Consider the following 20,316-nt stretch of genomic DNA (forward strand, 5'->3'; position numbering starts at 1 on the left):
GCTATTGCAGGCATCTGCAAAGTAAACCAGTGGAAAGATGATTCTCTCTCTCTCTCTCTCTCTCTCTCTCTTTCTCTCTCCCTCCTTCCCTCCCTCCTTCGCTCCCTCTATTGTTCTTCCAAATAAGCAAAAATAAACTTAACAATTTGAAAAAACAAAAGCAGCCCTCAAAATGAGTTCTTTTGCTTTCCAGTCTTGCCCACAAAGCATTTGCTTTGACAACTCTCTTCTCTTTCCCCGACTATAAAAGGAAAGGAAAAAAGCATTCTTCCTCTTCTCTGCATGCATCAGGATCCTACTACAGCTTCAGTACTCTTTTCTAATCAGTCCCAGTGGTTTAAAATGTACATCTAAGAGAAAGGGACAGCTCTGTAGCAAAACAGGTTAAGCTGCAACCTGCGACACCAGCATCCCAGGTTCGAGCCCTGGCTGCCCTGCTAATGTGCCTGGAAAAGCAATGGATGATAGCCTAAGTGCTTGAGTCCCTGCCACCCCATGGGAAACCCAGATGAAGTTCTTAGCTCCTGGCTTTGGCCCAGCCCTGGCCTTGTGGCCATTTAGGGCGTGAGCCAGAGGAAGGAAGATTCTCTCTCTCTCTCTCTCTCTCTCTCATACATACATACATACATAAACACATACTGCCTTTCAAAAAATAAATCTTTTTTTTTTTGAAATTCACACTTGGGTGTTGGCATTATGGCATAGCAGGTTAAGCCACCAAACTCCAACACCAGCATCCCATATGGGTGCTGGTTCAAGACCCAGCTGCTCTACTTCAATCCCGCTCCCTGCTAATGTGCCTGGGAAAGCAACAGAAGATGGTCCAAGTGCTTGGGTCTCTGTACCCATGTGGCAGACCTGGAAGAAACTCCAGGCTCCTGGCTTTGGTCTGGCACAGCCCCAACCATTGCAGCCATTTGGAGAGTGAACCAGCAGATGGAAGATCTGTCTCTTCCCTCTCTCTCTGTAACTCTGCCTTTCAAATAAATTTTTTTAAAAACTTAAAAGAATTCACATTTAGAGGAAAAACACAGAACAGAATCATATAATTCAATACATATACATGGAAGAGATAGACCTGTTACAGAAGTCTGTGAAAGCTATGCATTCAGCTACCAATGCTGTGTACTTTTGGTGAATTGTATTGAATTGGGGCTGGAGGTTGGTGAGGATTTATAGCAAGAATGAATTACCTGTATAGATAAAAACATTTGCAGAGTCTTGAGAATGGTTTCTCATGGTTATTATGTATTTTAATATTTTATTTATTATTTAATGCAAGGCAGGAAGACAGAGGCAGAGTGCTCCCATCTGCTGGCTCACTCCCCAGGTACCCACAATAGCTGGGGTTAGGACTAAGATAGGCCCCGGGCCAAAGCTGATGGCCAGAAACATAATTCAGGTCTCCCACATGGCTGGCAGGGTCTCAATAACTTGAGACATCACCACTAACTTCCCTAGTCTGCATTAGCAGGAAGCTGAGTTAAGAGTCTGAGTTTAAAATCAAACCCAGGCACTCCAATGTGGGATTCAGGCATCTCAACTGCCAGGCTAAACATCCACTCCCTATTATGGATGTTCAGCCTTTGTCACTGCCTACCAATCCATTCTCCTCTTCTCATGGCTTCAGTGACACTATGTCATCCTGTTTCCTTTTTGTCTAGGTCTCTGAGGTGCACTTAGGATGCGTAATCATATATTGCTTTTAACAGAAAGATCATTGGTGCTGTGGACTGAACGTATTCTCAGAATTCATCTGTCAAAGCCCTAATTTCTGTAGAATAAAAGCGGGGGGCCGGCGCTACAGCTCACTAGGCTAATCCTCCGCCTAGTGGCGCCGGCACAACAGGTTCTAGTCCCAGTCGGGGCGCTGGATTCTGTCCCAGTTGCCCCTCTTCCAGGCCAGCTCTCTGCTATGGCCCAGGCGTACAGTAGAGGATGGCCCAAGTGCTTGGGTCCTGCACCCACATGGGAGGCCAGGAGAAGCACCTTGCTTCTGCCTTCGGATCAGCGCGGTGCGCCGGCCACAGTGCGCCAGCCGCAGCGGCCATTGGAGGGTGAACCAACGGGAAAAGGAAGACCTTTCTTTCTGTCTCTCTCACTATCCACTCTGCCTGTAAAAAAAAAAAAAAAAAAAAAAAAAAAAAAAGAATAAAAGTGGGGCCTTTGGGAGAGGTAATTAGAGCATGAGGCTATAGTCCTCATAAATAGAAATAGTGCACATAAAAGAGACACAAAAGAAGATCTCCCTTGGAATTCAGTAAGAAGGCAACAGTCCGCAAACCAACAAGTGGGCCCTCACCAAGAATATACCATGCTGGCACCCTGATCTTGGACTTCCAGTCTCCAGAACTTTGAGAAATCAATGTTTGTTGGTTAAGCCTTCCAATCTGTGGCATCTTTGTTATAGTGGCTCAAACTGCCCAGGAGAATTGATGAGCCTAGTTTCAGCAGATTTAGTGAATTGTCAGTATAGGAACCTGAGAGCACGTGATTGGGGAAGGAATATTAGATGAGGAAGTGAAGGCAAGTGCAAAATCATAAAGCTTGTTGGTGACAAAAGGGCGAGAGGGAGAGAGAGGGGGAGAGAGGGAGAGAAAGAGAGAGAGAAGCGCACAAGCAGTAGCTACTGAGAGATGGAGGTCAATATACAACTCTTCAGCTCAGGAGCTATTACAGTGTATTTACATCCTGGTGGCAAGGATCCAGTTGACAGAGAGAGAATAAAAATTATCTGGCATCTTCATTGCTCTGCACTACATATTCCAGATCTCCATTGACTCCCTAATCAGGAAATCCAACAGCCCTTCCTCAGTACTTGCTCCTTAGCTTTCTGCAGCATTTAGTGAAATCTACTATCCCATTCCTTAAAATTCTCTTTTGGATTTTCTTAAAAAAAAAAAAAAAGATTGACTTATTTATTTGAAAATCAGAGTTACAGAGGGTGTGGGGGAGACAGAGAGAAGTCTTCCATTAACTGGTTCACTCCCCCAGATGGCCCCAACAGCCAGAGCTGAGCCAAGTTGAAGCCAGGAGCTTCATCTGGGTCTACCACATGGGTGGCAGGGGCCCAAGCACTTGGACCATCTTCCGCTGCTTTCCCACATTAGCAGGGAACTCACTCAGAAGAACAGCCGGGACTCAAACCGGTGTCCACATGGGATGCCAGCACCGCAGGCGGTGGCTTTACCTGTTACACCACAACACATGCTCCAAGGATTTCTTGACTCTGTTCATTCACTTACTTATATTCAACCTTCCTTCTGGGCTGGGTCCTATTCCACCGCCCAGAAGTGTTTGTTCCCCCAAGGTGCATGTCAACCTTTGAGTTTTTCTCTCTATGCATTCTATTCAGCTAATCATACTAAAGAGACTTACAACATCATCTTGCTAATAAGGCACAAAACCTGCTCTTCACACACAATTTTGCATTCATACTTATTCACTGATTTCCTACCTCCAAATGGCTACCTCCCCAAGTTTGCCATTACCTTGTCCAAAACTGAAACCATTAGCTCACCCAGACAAGCTCTCTTTTCAAGCCTTCCTTAATCATATCAGTATCATTCTTCTAGAGAATTGGACACTATTGGACACTGATTCCATTGATTTATTTTTGTAATTTTTATCACATACATGCCTCCTTTGTTCATACTGCAATGTTCTCCCTATGGGGCTTCTTCATTCTTTTCTTTTTCTAATCTGCTGGATCCCAATTTATAAGTATAAACATATATATGTGTGTGTGTGTATATATATATGTACAAGTACAGATACACACAATTCACTTTATTGAGATATAATTCACACACGATTTGGCCATTTTGCAACCATCACTCCCATCAGTTTGGGAGATTTTCATCACCATGGAAAAAAACCCTGAATACTTTAATAGTCATTTTCCATTTTAAGAGTGTTTTCTCTATTTCTCTAAAGAATGTCATTGATATTTTAATAGGGATTGCATTGAATCTATAGATTTCTTTGGATATAATAGAATTTTAACAATACTAATTATTCTAATCCATGAACATAGAGTGCCTTTCCATTTTCTGATATATTCTTCATCAGAAAAATTCATTGTAGAGATCATTCACTTCCTTAGTTAAATTTACCCTAGTTATTTTTAAATTATTTGCTGCTATTGTAACTGTATTGCTTTTTTTTCTCAGCAATCTCATTATTGGTGTATAAAAAACCTACTACAAAAAAGAAATATTTTTTTAAAAAATTCACACTTTGGGGAGCCAGCATTATGACATAGCGGGTTAAGCCACCACCTACAACACCAGCATTGCATTTGGGTGCTGGTTCAAGAGCCGGCTGCTCCACTTCAATCCAGCCTTGGGTGTTATTTTTGCATGTTGATTTTGTATCCTGCATCTTTACTAAATTTGTTTATCAGTTTCAACAGATTTTTGGTGGATTCTATAGGGTATTTTGTATAAGAATCAAAACATTTGCAAACAAGTATAGCAGTCATCTCCTTTCTTATTTTGGTGCACTTCATTTCTTTCTCTTGTCTTACTGCTTTGGCTAAGATTGCCAACACTATATTGAATAAGAGTGGTGACAGTGCAGATCCTCATCTTTCTGCTAATCTCAGAGAACACAATTGCAGTTTCTCCTCATTCAGTATGGTGTAGACTATGAGTTTATCACATATACACCTTTTTATGTTAAGGTTTCTTCCATACCTAACTTTAAAGGATTTTTGTCATGAAAGGGTGTTGAATTTTGGTAATGTTTTTGTTGTATGTTTTGAGATGATCATATGGGTTTTTCTCTTCATTCTTCTGATATGGCATATCATGTTATTAATTTGCATGTCTTGAATCCTTGGTACAAATCACACTTGTTTATGGTGTATAATCTTTTTTATGTGTTGTTAGATTCTATTTTCTAGTATTTTGCTGAGAATATTTTCGTATACGTTCAATTGAAATATTGCCCTGCAGGTTTTTTTTGTTTTGTTTTTGTTGGTTTTTTTTTTTTTTTTTTTTTGACAGGCAGAGTGGACAGTGAGAGAGAGAGACAGAGAGAAAGGTCTTCCTTTTGCCGTTGGTTCACCCTCCAATGGCCGCTGCAGCCGGCGCGCTGTGGCCGGCGCACCGCGCCGATCCAAAGCCAGGAGCCAGGTACTTATCCTGGTCTCCCATGGGGTGCAGGGCCCAAGCACCTGGGCCATCCTCCACTGCCTTCCCCGGCCACAGCAGAAAGCTGGCCTGGAAGAGGGGCAACTGGGACAGACTCCGGCACCCCGACCGGGACTAGAACCCGGTGTGCCGGCGCCACAAGGCGGAGGATTAGCCTATTGAGCCACGGTGCCGGCCTGCCCTGTAGTTTTCTTTTTTGTTCTTGCTGTGTCTTCTGCTTTTGATAAAAGGGTAATGTTGGCCTTCTAGAATGAGTTTGGAAGAGTTCTATCCCATTCAATACTCTGGAACAGTTTGAGGAGAATTGGCATTAGCTCTACTTTAAAAGGTTGGTAAATTGTGGCAGTGGAGTTGTCTGGTCCTGGGTTTGTCTTTTTGGGGAGATATTTTATTACTGATTCAATCTCATTACTTGCTATTGATCTGTTTAGATTTCTATGTCTTCAAAGTTCAATTTTGGACCTTGATGCTTGTATCCATACCCTATCCTTTCTCTTCTCCTTCTGATACACCCAGAACGTGAATCCAGCTTTCCTTAATGGTGTCACATAAGCTTGAAAGGCTTTCTTCATTTGTTTAATTTTTTTTCTTTTTCTTTTAAAAAATCTGAGTGGGTTATATAAAGACTTGTCTTGGGAATTTGGTATAGTTAAGACACTGCTTATTGTTCCTGAATCCCTGGAGTGTCTGGATTCAAGTCCTGGCTCTGCTTTCAATGTCCACTTCCTGCTAATGCACAACCCTGAGAGGCAGGGGTTCAAGCCCTTGTGTCTCCAGGTTCCTGACTTTGACCTATTTCAGTTCCAGCTGTTACAGGCATCTGAGAAATGGACCAGCAGATGGAAGCTTTCTCTATGTGTGTCTCTTTAGTTGTATTTTTAAAGTTCCGTTTCTTTAGTTTTTACTTATGATTTTAGATTGCTTCTTTTTATGATCCATAGCTCTTCTGAATTTCTCCTTCATATCATGAATTGTCCTCTTAATTTCATTGAATTATCTATGTTCTCTTTATCTCATTAAATTTCCTTAAAATCATTATTTTATAATCTTAGGTAATTCATCAATTTCCTTATATTTGGAGTCTGTTGTTAGAGTTTGGTGTTCCTCCAGAGACATTCCATGTCACATTGCATTCCTTCTTTGATGTTTCTTGTGTTCCTATGTTGGAATTTGTGATCTGGTAGTTCAGTTCCCTCTATCAGCATGGTTTCCATAGTAAAAGACTTTCTTTGGGTGACATAACCTAGGGTATCAGTTGGATATGGTGTGTTGCCTTTGGTTCCAGGTGGGGACTTTACAGTAGTATCTGCTTATTGGCCATGTCTGCAAGTGTCTCAGTGGCCTAGGTTGCATGAGATTGTGGGATTGCATTATCAGCTCAGATGTAGCTCCCTTAAGCAGAGCACGTTTGCTTCAAACTTGGGTGTATTGCACCTAGCTGCAGGCTTGGTGTGCCCATCAGTTTCTACAGGTTGTGTTGGGGTGTGGACAACTGACAGGAAACAGGTGATGGTTCAAGCACTTGTGTCCCCAGGCTCCTGAATTTGGCCTAATCCAGTTCCAGCTGTTGCAGGCATTTGGGAAATGAGTCCAGGTGGAGTGTGGGGCAGTAATGGGGTGGAGTAACAGCCTGGGGGCCAGGCCACACCAGTTTGCCCAGAGTACCTGTGAGAGTCCAAGGGCTGCATAGATGACTTTGTGGGGCCTCAAGGAGCTGATTTGATCAGGGAAGACTTCCCAGCTGCTTCATGGGGTTGAGGGTAAGTGTACAGGGCCAATGTCTCCTTCTCAGCCTTGGCAGACTGAACTTTTGAGAACAGACTATACAGCTGCTTCTTGGGGTTGTAGGAGAGTGTACAGAACTACCAGTTGCTTCTTGGGAGCCTCAGAAGGTCAAGCCACTAAGTAAGGGATACTGGCTGCTTCAGGGGGTCACAGGTGAGTCAGCAAAGCCACCTGGCTGCTTTCTGAGAGCCTCAGCTGGCGGAGTGGCTCAGAGATGATTGTCCAATTGTCTCCCACATCTGGGAGTGCATGGGTGGGGCCACCTGACCACTTCCTGGGGTCACGAGCAAGTGGGCAGGGCTACCTGGGAGGGTGAGCAGAGCTGCCCAACTATATTCTAGTGGCCTCTGCAAGTCAGGCAACTCAAGGTGGGCAGCTCAGGTGCTTTCTCAGGCTGTGGGGAGGATAGGCAGAGCCTCCGGCTTACTCACAAGGCTGGATCAGCAGAGCTTCTAGGGTCATTTACCTAGCTACCTCATAGGACCCTGGGTGGGCTGGTTCATGGCAACCCAAGCTGGGCTCAGGACCTGCAAGGGCTGCAGGTTTCTCAGCTGTCTGTGGTGTGAGTGGGGCCTCCAGGGGGCCCTCGTTTACCTCTTCCCTATTGAGTAAAGTCCCTCTTGATTCAAGGCTGATCTTAACAGAATGATAGATGCAATGTGCTTTGCTGCCTTCTCTTTACAAGGCCATTGTGTGTCTCTGTGCTCTACAACCTCTCTGCCATCCCCACTGCACTCCCATGCTCTGCCTCAGGCACTCCAGTGAGATCATCGTTGCCTTTTCCTTGTTTTGGTCTTTGGTTGTGGAGAAAACTGCACCAACACCTTTAGTTAGCCATCTTGGAGACTTCATTCCCATGAATATACTTTCCATATCTTTGGATTTGCCTATTCTGGAGAATTCCTAAAAATAGAATCATACCGTATATGTGTCCTTGTGTCTGGCTTCTTTCATTTAGCATTATTTGTTTCAGGGTCCGGCCATGTTGCAGTATGCATCAGTACCTCATTTCTTTTTCTTGCCAAAAAACTTATGACAACGTCGCATTTTACTTACCCATTCATCATTCAATAAGACATTTGCTGGTTTCCACCTTCAGATATTGTAAATACTGCTAAAACATTAACATAGAAGCTTTTGTACGGACATATAATTTCATTTCTCTTGAGTGATACTTAACAGTGGAATCTCTTGGTCGTATGGGAACTCTATGATTAATATTTGAAGAACTGTGAGAATATTTTTCATGATGGTCGAACTATTTTAAATTACCTCCAGCAGCATATGAAAGTCTCATTTCGCCACATTCTTGCCAACACTTAATGTTGACTATCTTTATGATGGTTATCCTAGTGGGTATGAAATGGTATTCATGGTGGTTTTGATTAGCATTTTCTTGATGGCTAATGATGTCGAGTATATTTTCATTTGTTCATTACCCATTTTGAAAACATCAATAGACACTTCGAAGTGCTAGGACTTTGAACAGCCCTTGTCTCAAACAGTTTTTTTCATACTATTTGTTGAATTCTTTACTTGTATAGTGTTAATCTTATGTATATAAAGTTATTGAAAATAGATATTAGAAAAAAATAAGAATAGGAATAAGAGAGGGAGGAGGAGGAAGGGTGGGAGTGCTGGTGGGAGAGTGGATAGGGTGGGAAGAATCACTATGTTCGTAAGTCTGTATTTGCCCATTCTTAAATAGGGGCATTGTCTTTTTATTATTGACTTGTTCATATAGTCAAGATATTTTTATTCTAAATGTATGATGTCAGACATATGATTTTCAAATATTTTCACTGATCCCATGGATTATCTTTCTACTTCTCCTTGTTGCTTTTGAAGCAAAGTTTTTATCTATGCTGTCATTTTGTTTTCATTCTCTTTCTTCTCAACCAATCCTATACACTGGTGGTTCTATACAAAGCTAAATGCAGACTTTATTAGAGCAGTGATTTTTTCTTTTGTTCATTGCTGCTGCACCTTAAAAAGTACCTCTTGCATTGTATACCACTGATAAGAAGGTTTGAATAAATGATTGTACAACATTAACACATACGCACACGTTTGCTCCTCTGAGGAGACATTCACCTTCCCCCTTTAAAACCATGGAAATGACCCAGGGTATTACGAAGTGAAACATTAGTGAACCGGCTCAGTCACACACAAACAGCAGTCATCTGCAACCTCTCTGTTCTTTTCTTGAGTGCCTCCCCCCTACCCTCAGAGGAGCCAATAAATATAACAATACAAAAGCCCGTTCCACGCCCTACAAATATTAACCTTGCTAATGCCCAGGGGTAGCAGTAGATGACAGCTTAAGTGCTTGAGTTCCTGCCACCCACAGAGGAGACTCAGACAGGGTTCTGGGCTTCTGGTTTCAGGCTGGCCCAGCCCTGACTGTTATAAACATTTTGGGAATGAATCAGTGGATGGACGTTATCTCTTGTCTGTCTGTCTCTCTCCTCTATTGCTCTGCCTACCATATAAATAAATAAATCTTTTTTAAAAAAGCAAAAAGTGGCCGGCCCCGTGGCTCACTAGACTAATCCTCCGCCTTGCGGCACCTGCACACCGGGTTCTAGTCCCGGTCGGGGCGCCGGATTCTGTCCCGATTGCCCCTCTTCCAGGCCAGCTCTCTGCTGTGGCCAGGGAGTGCAGTGGAGGATGGCCCAAGTCCTTGGGCCCTGCACCCCATGGGAGACCAGGAGAAGGACCTGGCTCCTGCCATCGGATCAGCGCGGTGCACCGGCCTCAGCGCACCAGTGCGGCCGCTATTGGAGGGTGAACCAATGGCAAAAGGAAGACCTTTCTCTCTGTCTCTCTCTCTCTCACTGTTCACCTGCCTGTCAAAAAAAAAAAAAAAAAGGCAAAAAGTGGCCGGTGCCGCGGCTCAATAGGCTAATCCTCTGCCTTACGCCGCTGGCATTCCGGGTTCTAGTCCCGGTCGGGGCGCCAGATTCTGTCCCGGTTGCCCCTCTTCCAGTCCAGCTCTCTGCTGTGGCCCGGGAGTGCAGTGGAGGATGGCCCAAGTGCTTGGGCCCTGCACCCACATGGGAGACCAGGAGAAGCACCTGGCTCCTGGCTTTGGATCAGTGCGGTGCGCCAGCCACAGCGCGACAGCCACAGCGGCCATTGGAGGGTGAACCAACGGCAAAAGGAAGACCTTTCTCTCTGTCTCTCTCTCTCTCACTGTCCACTCTGCCTGTCAAAAAATAAATAAATAAATTTAAAAAAATAAAAAAGCAAAAAGAAAAGCATGATATGACGTTTAAAAAAGAATCATTGGTTGGGCTGTCACTGTGGCACAGCAGGTTAAGCTGTCATTTCCATGTGGGCACTGGTTTAAATAGTGGCTGCTTTACTTCCAATCTGGCTCCCTGCTAATGTATCTGGAAAGGCAGTAAAAGATGGCCCAAGTACTTGGGCCTCTGCTACCCCTGTGGTAGAACCAGATGGAGTTCCTGGCTCCCAGATTCAGTCTGGCCCAGTCCTGGCCGTTTTAGCTGTTTGGTGGGTAAACCAACAGATGAAAGATTGTTTCCTCTCTCCCTCCTCCCACCCCTGTGTAACCGCCTTTCAAGTAAATACATATTTTTTTTTTTTTTTGACAGGCAGAGTGGACAGTGAGAGAGAGAGAGACACAGAGAAAGGTCCTCCCCTGCCGTTGGTTCACCCTCCAATGGCCGCCGCAGCCTGCGCGCTGCAGCCGGCACACCACGCTGATCCGATGGCAGGAGCCAGGTGCTTCTCCTGGTCTCCCATGGGGTGCAGGGCCCAAGCACTTGGGCCATCCTCCAGTGCACTCCCTGGCCACAGCAGAGAGCTGGCCTGGAAGAGGGGCAACCGGGACAGAATCCGGCGCCCCGACCGGGACTGGAACCCGGTGTGCCGGCGCTGCAAGGTGGAGGATTAGCCTAGTGAGCCGCGGCGCTGGCTAAATACATAAATTTTTATAAAATTTTGTTTAAAAAAAAAAAAAAAAGAGAATCATTGGAACAGAAGTGGGCTAGAGGGGAAAGAATAACTCTTCGGATATTAAAGTAAGGATCCTTCATAGCCTGGCTATGAATTGAACTAAGATCACCAACAAAACCTATTTTTAAGAATCATGTTGTTTTGGGCCGGCGCCGCGGCTCTCTAGGCTAATCCTCCGCCTTGCGGCGCCGGCACACCGGGTTCTAGTCCCGGTCGGGGCGCTGGAGTCTGTCCCGGTTGCCCCTCTTCCAGGCCAGCTCTCTGCTGTGGCCAGGGAGTGCAGTGGAGGATGGCCCAAGTCCTTGGGCCCTGCACCCCATGGGAGACCAGGAGAAGGACCTGGCTCCTGCCATCGGATCAGCGCGGTGCGCCAGCCGCAGCGCACCAGCCGCGGCGGCCATTGGAGGGTGAACCAATGGCAAAGGAAGACCTTCCTCTCTGTCTCTCTCTCTCTCACTGTCCACTCTGCCTGTCAAAAAAAAAAAAAAAAAAAAAAAAAAAAAGAATCATGTTGTTTTAATTACACTTAAACGCAAAGCCTTCCATTGCTATCAGTTACCTAGAGAAAGAATTTCAAACTCTTCAGCAGGGTGTCTAAGGCTCCTGTGATCTGGGCCCAGCCTTTCCACCCCCATTTCCTTGCCATTCTACAATACCAACACCCTTCTCCCTGGCAGCCATCTGTCTCACCTGCCCAAGGTGTTAGCCTAACTCCCAACTCTGCATTTGCTGGGGACCCCTGCCTTTCTCTCCTGGAATGGAATTCCCTTCCCCCTTCCTCTGCTCTCTAGAATGCTGCTGCACTAGAGCTGCTGGCAAAGGACTTAGTCCGGAAGCCGTCCCCAAGCCCCCTGCTTGGGCACGGTAGGAAGGATGCGTCCGCATCCTGGATCAGATCTTAGAAAGGCAGCTTAGCGACAGATGGCAAATGTTTTCCATGTCTTAGCTGCACACTTAACATCCACTGGGATCTAGTTTACTATTTATAGTTTTTTAGTTCTCAAATCAAAAATTTAATGTCAAAACTTACAGAAGCAGACACTCCTAACAACAGGATGGGCAGAGTAGTTAAATATATAGTGCTCATATACACAAGAAATACAAATTTTGAAATATCTGTAAAATCAACAATATAATCACCAATGCCCTGATAAAAGATTTTTCCAAACAATAAAGTAATGTGGGAAAGAATGATGAATACTTACATCCAAATTAGTCTGAATGTGAGTTTTTTCAAATTTGAAGTATTAAAAGTAATTTACTGGGGCTGGCGCTGTGGTAAAGCCACCGCCTGCAGTGCCAGCATCCCATACAGGCGCCAGTTCGAGTCCTGGCTGCTTCACTTCCAATCCAGCTCTCTGCTGTGGCCTGGGAAAGCAGTAGAAGACTCCCCCCCCCTCCTTCTCTCTGTTTGTAACTCTGACTTTCAAGTAAATAAATAAATCTTAAAAATAAAGTAATTTACTGACTTCCCCAATAAGCCTGAGGAATACTTTAAACTTTTAATGTATTTTAAAACAGTTATTTAAAGTCAATTTATTGAGGCACAATAAATAAATCTCTTAGCAAAAGAACAAAAATGTCACTAACCAGGTAACTTCCTAACAAATCAAACTCTTGAAATTTATCAAAAAAATTTCACAAAAGAAATTTTAAAATAGCCCAGATTAACAAGTATCATACTATCACTGGTAATCAAAGAATTATAATTTACCATGAGTGTGTTTCTTTTTTAAGACTTATTTATTATTTGTTTATTTGAAAGGCAAGGTGAAAGAGAGGGAGGGGGACGGGGAGGCAAAGGAGGAGGGAGAGAGGGGGAGGGAAAGAGGGGGAAAGGAGGAGGGAGCAGGGAGGGGGAGGGGGGAGGGGCAAGGGGGGAGGGCGGGAATATCTTTTATCTTCCAATACATTCCCCAAATACCTACAACGGTTGTGGCTGGACTAGGCTGGAGCCAAGAAGAGCCAGGAACTTCATCTGGGTCTCCCACTTGGGTGGCAAGCACCCAACTCCTTGGGCCATCACCTGCTGCCTCCCAAGCATATTAGCAGGAAGCGGGATTGGAAGCAGAGGTGAAGCTCAATCCCAGGCACTCACATATGGGACTCAGGCATCCCAAGCAGCAGCTTAATCAGTTGCAACACAATGCCCGCCCATATGATATTATTCTTCCCACCCAAACCAACTTTATTTTATAATCATATTATACACACACTTAGGATTATACCACATCCTGTTTTGTTTAAATATTCACTGAAATAAGGTAAAGGTCATGTAGATACCTTCAAATAGCTGGTTGACATGTAACTTGATTTAATATTACTGAAAAATTATTTGGCATTCTAAATTATCTTTCCTCAGCATTATTTTTAAAATTTAAAATTTTAGTGATGTATATTTAATCAAATGAACATATCACTGAGTATTTTTATGCATTTCCCCATCATTAAATATTTGACTTTTTTGCTAGAATCTGATTTCATAAATTCTGCAATGAACATTTTTCTATACATTTTTAGTACATCCCTGATTTCAAGATGGGAGTAAATTCTTAGAGGAGATAGTACTGGGTCAAAGTGTAGAAGAATAACTTTTCTTTTTTTTTTAAGATTTATTTATTTATTTGAGAGGTAGAGTTATAGACAGTGAGAGGAGGAGACAGAGAGAAAGATCTTCCTTCTGTTGGTTCACTCCCCAATGGCCACAACGGCCAGAGCTGCGCTGATCCAAAGCCAGGAGCCAGGAGCTTCTTCTGGGTCTCCCATGCAGGTGCAGGGGCCCAAGGACTTGGGCCATCTTCTACTGCTTTCTCAGGCCATAGCAGAGAGTGGGATCAGAAGTGGAGCAGCCAGGTCTCAAACCAGTGCCCATATAAGATGCCGGCGCCTTAGGCAGGGGATTAACCTACTGCGCCACAGAGCCAGCCCCAAGAATAACTTTTAAGATTCTACTTTTACTCAAGCCTATACAGTCCCCTTGCAGTATTCCCAGGGGACTGGTTCCATGACCAGATCTGTGGCTGCTCAAACACCCTATGTAAAAATCATGTAGTGTTTTCACATGACATACACACATCCTCCTGCATATTCTAAATCATCTCTAATTTGTTCAAAATAGTATAAGGTCAGTGTTATGCAAATCATTATACTACATTGCTTAGGGAATAATGTCTCCAACAAAGTCAGTTCTTATACAGTACAGGAACATGTTTTTTCCCAAGTGATTTCTCTCTGTATTTGTATCAATCCCCGGACGTGGAACCCTTGGACACAAAGGCCTGATTGTACATGGGGGGCTCTCTGCAGGCCAGAAAAAAAAAAACGCTCTCTTGGGTCAGAGATAATTATCTGCTTTTTGTTAAGTGCTACAGCTCCAGCACCTAGAACAGCACCTGAAAATGGTCTATGACCTTCATAAATTCTTATAAAATGAATGAATGACTAAAGATCAAACATTCCAATTTTGACACTTAAAAAACTTCAGACATCCTACTCTGTCTTATTAAGGGAGGCTGAAGGCTCACTAGCGCTTGGTTGAGTCATGCCAAGTATAAATACAAAATTTAGAGAGATTCACCTAATCATTCTGTCTCAAATTTTAAAAGAAATGGTAAAATTTCAGCAGCAACTTGATGAGGACAGCTCCCAATCTGGCTGCTCCCATCTACTCTCATTGTTCCCAACTCAATCCCTAGACTCAGTGGAATTCCAATAACTGCCCTAGTTAGGCTGTTTACTTGCAGAAATCCAAATATTTTATTGTAACTTTACAGTAACCAAGATTATGTGGTATTGACTAAAGATTGACATACAGATCAATGAAAAAGAATGGAGACTCCAGAGATAGACACACACACATGTTAACGCATATGGCTCATTGATTTTTATCAACATGCCAAGGTAAATAGATAAATTGTAAGTCTTTTCAAAAATGGTGCTATAAAGATTGGATAGCAATATGGAAAAATAAACTTCAGCCCTCTGTCACATCATAAACAAAAGTTAACTCAAAATGGATCATAGTTCTAAAAGTAAAAGCTAAAAGTATAAAATTTCTAGAAGAAAACATAGAAGAAAAGCTTAGGGTCCTTGGGTTAGGTAAAGATTTTTTTATAGGACACCAAAACCAACTTCTTTATATATACATATTTATGTATTTTTAATTGGCACATAGTACTTATATACATACTTACAGGGTACGGTGAGATGTTTTAATGCAAGATACAAGGCGTAGTGATCAGGATGATCGGCACATCTATCACCTCAGACACTTATCATTTCTTTATACTGGGAAGACTCAAAATCTTCTCTACTAGCTATTTGGAAATAGTCAATTAATTGCTATCAATCATAGTTAACCTATTGTGTGATAGATTATTAGAAAGAAATTATTCTTCCTGGGGGTGGCGTTGTGGCATAGCAGGTAAAGCAGTCACCTGTGACACAGGCATCCCATATGCACATCAGTTTGGGTCCAGGCTGCTCCACTTCTGATCCAGCTCCCTGGTAATGTCCTGGGAAAAGCAATGGAAGATGGCCCAAGTGTTCGGACCCCTGCTACCACATGGAAGACCCAGATGAAGCCCCTGGCTCCTGCCTTTGGACTGTCTCAGCATTGACCACTGCAGCCACCTGAGGAGTGAACCAGTGGATAGAAGACTCTGTGTGTGTGTGTGTGTGTGTCCCTCCCCTTCTGTTTAAAAATAAATAGATTTTAAGATTTTATTTATTTTAAAGACAGAGTTACAGAGAGAGATAGAGACACAGAGAGAGAAGTCTTTCATCTGCTGGTTCACTCTCCAAATGGCTGCACTGACTGGAGCTGGCCGGATCTGAAGCCAGGAGCCAGGAGTTTCTTCCAGGTCTCCCACGTGAATACAGGGGCCCAAGGATTTGGGCCATCCTCTGCTGCTTTCCAGGTGCATTAACAGGGAGCTGGATTGGAAGTAGAGTACCTGGGAATCCAACCAGCATCCATATGGAATGCTGGTGCTGCAGGCTGGGGCTTTAACCCATGGTGCCACAGTGCTAGCTCCTAAATAATTCTTTTTTAAAAAAATAGAAATTATTCCTCGTATCCGACCATAAGCCATTAACCATCTTCTCTCATCCTCCCTGTCTGTCCCCAACACATCTTCCCCAGACTCTGGTAACCACTATATATATATATATATATATATATATATATATATATATATATTGACAGGCAGAGTGGACAGTGAGAGAGAGAGAGAGAGAGAGAGAAAGGTCTTCCTTTTGCCGTTGGTTCACCCTCCAATGGCCGCCACGGCCGGCGCGCCGCGCTGATCCGATGGCAGGAGCCAGGAGCCAGGTGCTTTTCCTGGTCTCCCATGGGGTGCAGGGCCCAAGCACCTGGGCCATCCTCCACTGCACTCCCTGGCCACAGCAGAGAGCTGGCCTGGAAGAGGGGCAACCAGGACAGAATCCGGCGCCCCGACCGGGACTAGAATCCGGTGTGCGGAGGATTAGCCTAGTGAGCCGCGACGCCGGCCTTGGTAACCACTATTCTATTTTCTACTTCTATGACATCAACTTTTCAGCTCCCATATATGAGAACATGTGATATTTGTCTTTCTATGCCTGATTTACTTCACTTAGCATAATAGCCTCCATTTCCATCCATTTTGTTGTCAATGGCAGAGTTTTATTCTTTGTTATGGCTCAATAATATACCATTGGGAATATACACTGTATTTTCTTTATCCACTCTGTGAATGAATACCTAGGTTGATTCCATATCTTGGCCATTGTGAATGGTGCTGCAATGAGTGTATGAGTGAAGGCAATTCTTAGACATTCCAGTTCCTTTGGCTGTATACCCAGTAGTGTGATTACTGAATAATATAGTAGTTCTATTTCTAGTTTTTTGAGGAAATGCTATACTGTCTTCCATAATAATTATGCTAATTTTCTTTCCCATTGACAGTATATGAGCAAACTTCTTTCCCTCCCTCCTTTCCAGCAATTTCTATTTTTTTCTTTTTTATAAGAGCCATTTGAACTGGAGATAGATGATACCTCATTGTGGTTTTGATTTGCATTTACCTGGAAATTAGTGATGCTGAGTACTTTTTCATATACCTGTTAGCTATTTTTGTATATCATCTCTTAAGAAATGTCTATTCATCTCCTTTGCCCATTTCTTAAAGTTGGACTGTGTTTTGCTGTTGAGTTCCTTATATATTCTGGATGCTAATCCCTTATTTGTTGAATAGTTTGCAAACATTTTCTCTAATTCTGCAGGTTTACTCTTCATTGTTTTATTTCCTCTGATATACAAAAGCTTTTTAGTTCAATGAAATTTATTTTTTTAAAGATTTACTTATTTATTTGAAAGTCAGAGTTACAGAGAGAGAGGAGAGGCAGAGAGAGAGAGGTCTTCCTCTGGTTCACTCCCCAATTGGCCACAACAGCCAGAGCTGTGCCAATCCGAAGCCAGGAGCTTCTTCCTGGTCTCCCACATGGGTGCAGGGACCCAAGGACCTGGGCCATCTTCTACTGCTTTCTCAGGCCATAGCAGAGAGCTGGATCAGAAGTGGAGCAGCCAAGACTCGAATTGGCGGTCATATGGGATGCCAGCACTGCAGGCGGGGGCTTTACCCACTATGCCACAGCGCTGACCCTGAAATTTCATTTGTCAGTTTTTGCCGCCTATGTTTTAGGAGTTACATCCAAAAAAATTCTTTGCCCAGAACAAAGTCTGAATCATTTCCCCTATGTGTTCTTCTAGTAGTTTCATTGAGTTGGATCTTACATGTAAGCCTTTGATCCATTTTGAGTTGATTTTTTTAGATATTAAGAGATAGGGGTCCAGAAACTTTTGTTCTGAGAATGGATACCAAGTTCTCCCAGTACCATTTATTTTTTCCAGTAACTGATGATTGGACAAAGAAAATGCCACGTATGTACATATGGAATACTAATCAGTCAAAAAAAAATCCTCTCTATTGCAACAAAATGGATGCAACTGGAAACCATTATGCTTAGTGAAATAAGCCAGCCTCAAAAAGACAAATATCATGTTTCCTGTGGAGCTGTGGTCATCCTATTTTTACTTGTTGAATATTAATGAGTAGTGGTGATTTAAGCCTGTGATTATAGGGTGGTTTAAAATTACATCTTCACAAAAATTAACAAACAAAGAGAAGATAGGAGGGGGATTAAGGAAGGGAGAGGGGGAGGGAGGACGTATGGTTATTTTTCAGAACTATTCCTATGAAATCTGTTCTCTTTATAAAAATAAATAAATACAGATTTCATTTATTTATTTGAAAGGCAGAGTTACAGAGAGAGAGGGCGAGACAGAAAGAGAGATCTTCCATCTGCTGGTTCACTCCTCAGATGGCCACGACAGCCAGGGATGAGTCAGACCAAAGAGAGCTTCATCCAGTTCTCCCATGTGAGTGCAGGGGTCCAGAATACTTTTTTTTTTTTAAAGATTTATCTATTTATTTGAGAGGTAGAGTTACAGACACACAGAGAGGTCTTGTATCCACTGATTCACTTCCCAAATGGCCGCAACAGCCAGAGCTGGGCTGATCCGAAGCCAGGAGCCAGGAGCTTCTTCCAAGTCTCCCATGTGGGTGCAGGGGTCCAATAACTTGGGCCATCTTGTACTGCTTTCCCAGTCCATTAGCAGAGCGCTGCATCAGAAGTGCACAGCTGAGACTTGAACTGGCACCCATATGGGACGCCAGTGCCACAGGTGGAGGCTTAGCCTTCTGTGCCACAGTGCTGGCCTCCAGAATACTCTTATAGTTCAACAATAAGATGATAAACAACCCAAGTTTGAGAATGAGCCAAAGATCCAAATAGAAAATTCATTTTAAAAGGGTGCATAACTGGCAAATAAGACTATGAAAGATGTTCAACATAACTATTCACTAATGAAATAATAAGAATCTATAACATACCCCAGAATAGCTAAAATTTAATATTTACAGTTGTTGAGAATGTAGAGAAACTAGAACTTTGATACTTTTCTGGTTGGAATGAAAGTGGGTTCAGTCACTATGTAAAACCAGCTTTGCAGTTTTCTTAGAAAGTCAAACACACAGTTACCATATGACCCACCACCTCTACTCCTTGGCACTCATCCAAGAGAAATAAAAAGAGATGTCCACAAAGACTTAAACTATTCATAATAGCCCAAAACAAAACAATCTAAATGCTTGTTAACTGGTAAGTGAATAAACAAATGGCAGTGTATTTGTATGATAGAAGGCTTCTCAGCAACCAAAGGGAAGGAACTACAGTTCTAGGCAATGAATCACAAAAGCTTTAGGCCAGGAGGAAAACAACAATTGCAAGAGATTCCATTTATTATAAAATTCCAGAAAAGGCAAAGCTACAATGATAGAAAGCACATTGGTCATTATGATGGGCCAAACAGTAGTAGAGGCATGTGGAAGCTTTTGGGAGATAAGCTAATTGTTTTATTTCTTAATTTTGGTGGCTGCTACATGATTGTATACTTTTTCAAAACTCAATGAGTTATCTGCTTAAATGAAGTGAATTTTGTAGTATGTGCTTTGTGCCTCGTAAGAGCTGACTGAAACCTTTTTGACAAAGACTGTTTTCTAAAAGTGAAAAAGAAACTAAGAGGCTGAAAGAATATTTTTGTGTACATGGGGAATTGGCTTCATAGAGGTGGAAAACAAAGGAATAGATATTGAGTATATGCCTCCCAGAGTGAAGATGTGTCAACAGGGTGGCTTCTCCATGAGAGTGATGATCAGACTGACCTTATGCAATGCTAACCTAGAGAAGGTGACTGCATAGAACACAGAGTTTGTAGATGAGCCTTAAACTTCTCTCAATAGTGTGGGTCAAGCGAATGAAGATGAACGGCTGGATGATTTTGTACAGTGTGAACAGGGATACGTAATTCATTGTAGTATAAGTATACACTTCATTCTATATGAAGTTATTTTCTTGGGACACTTCAAATCATTTTCCAAAATTGCTGGTAACTATTGAGACATGATATGGTACTGTGGTTCAAAAGGGCAAAAAATGGAAGGGCTTACAAATGAAGTAACATAATATCTGAGATTTGCTTTAAAATAATTCAAGGGGGAGAGGGAGAAGTTGGGTGAGAGTGGCTAGGAATATTGGATGAAACAGAGAGTTGACTTTCCTATTCTCTTTATTTTGTGTATGTTTGAATATTTCTAAACAATGAGGGCTGGGTTTTTTGTTTATTTGTTTTGGGTTTTTTGTTTGTTTGTTTGTTTTTCCTTTTTAACTTTCTTGAGAGAGGGAGGAGCTTATCTTAACTTAGTTGAGCTTGGCCTAGAGTTGCCCTGGACCCTGATACTTGATCTGTAGGGAGTGAAAAGAAGTTGGAAACATTTCTTGGCTAAATGATTAT

Source organism: Oryctolagus cuniculus, chromosome 3, assembly GCF_051225735.1.
Source record: "Oryctolagus cuniculus isolate XC-2025 breed Fujian yellow rabbit chromosome 3, ASM5122573v1, whole genome shotgun sequence".
NCBI lineage: Eukaryota > Metazoa > Chordata > Mammalia > Lagomorpha > Leporidae > Oryctolagus > Oryctolagus cuniculus.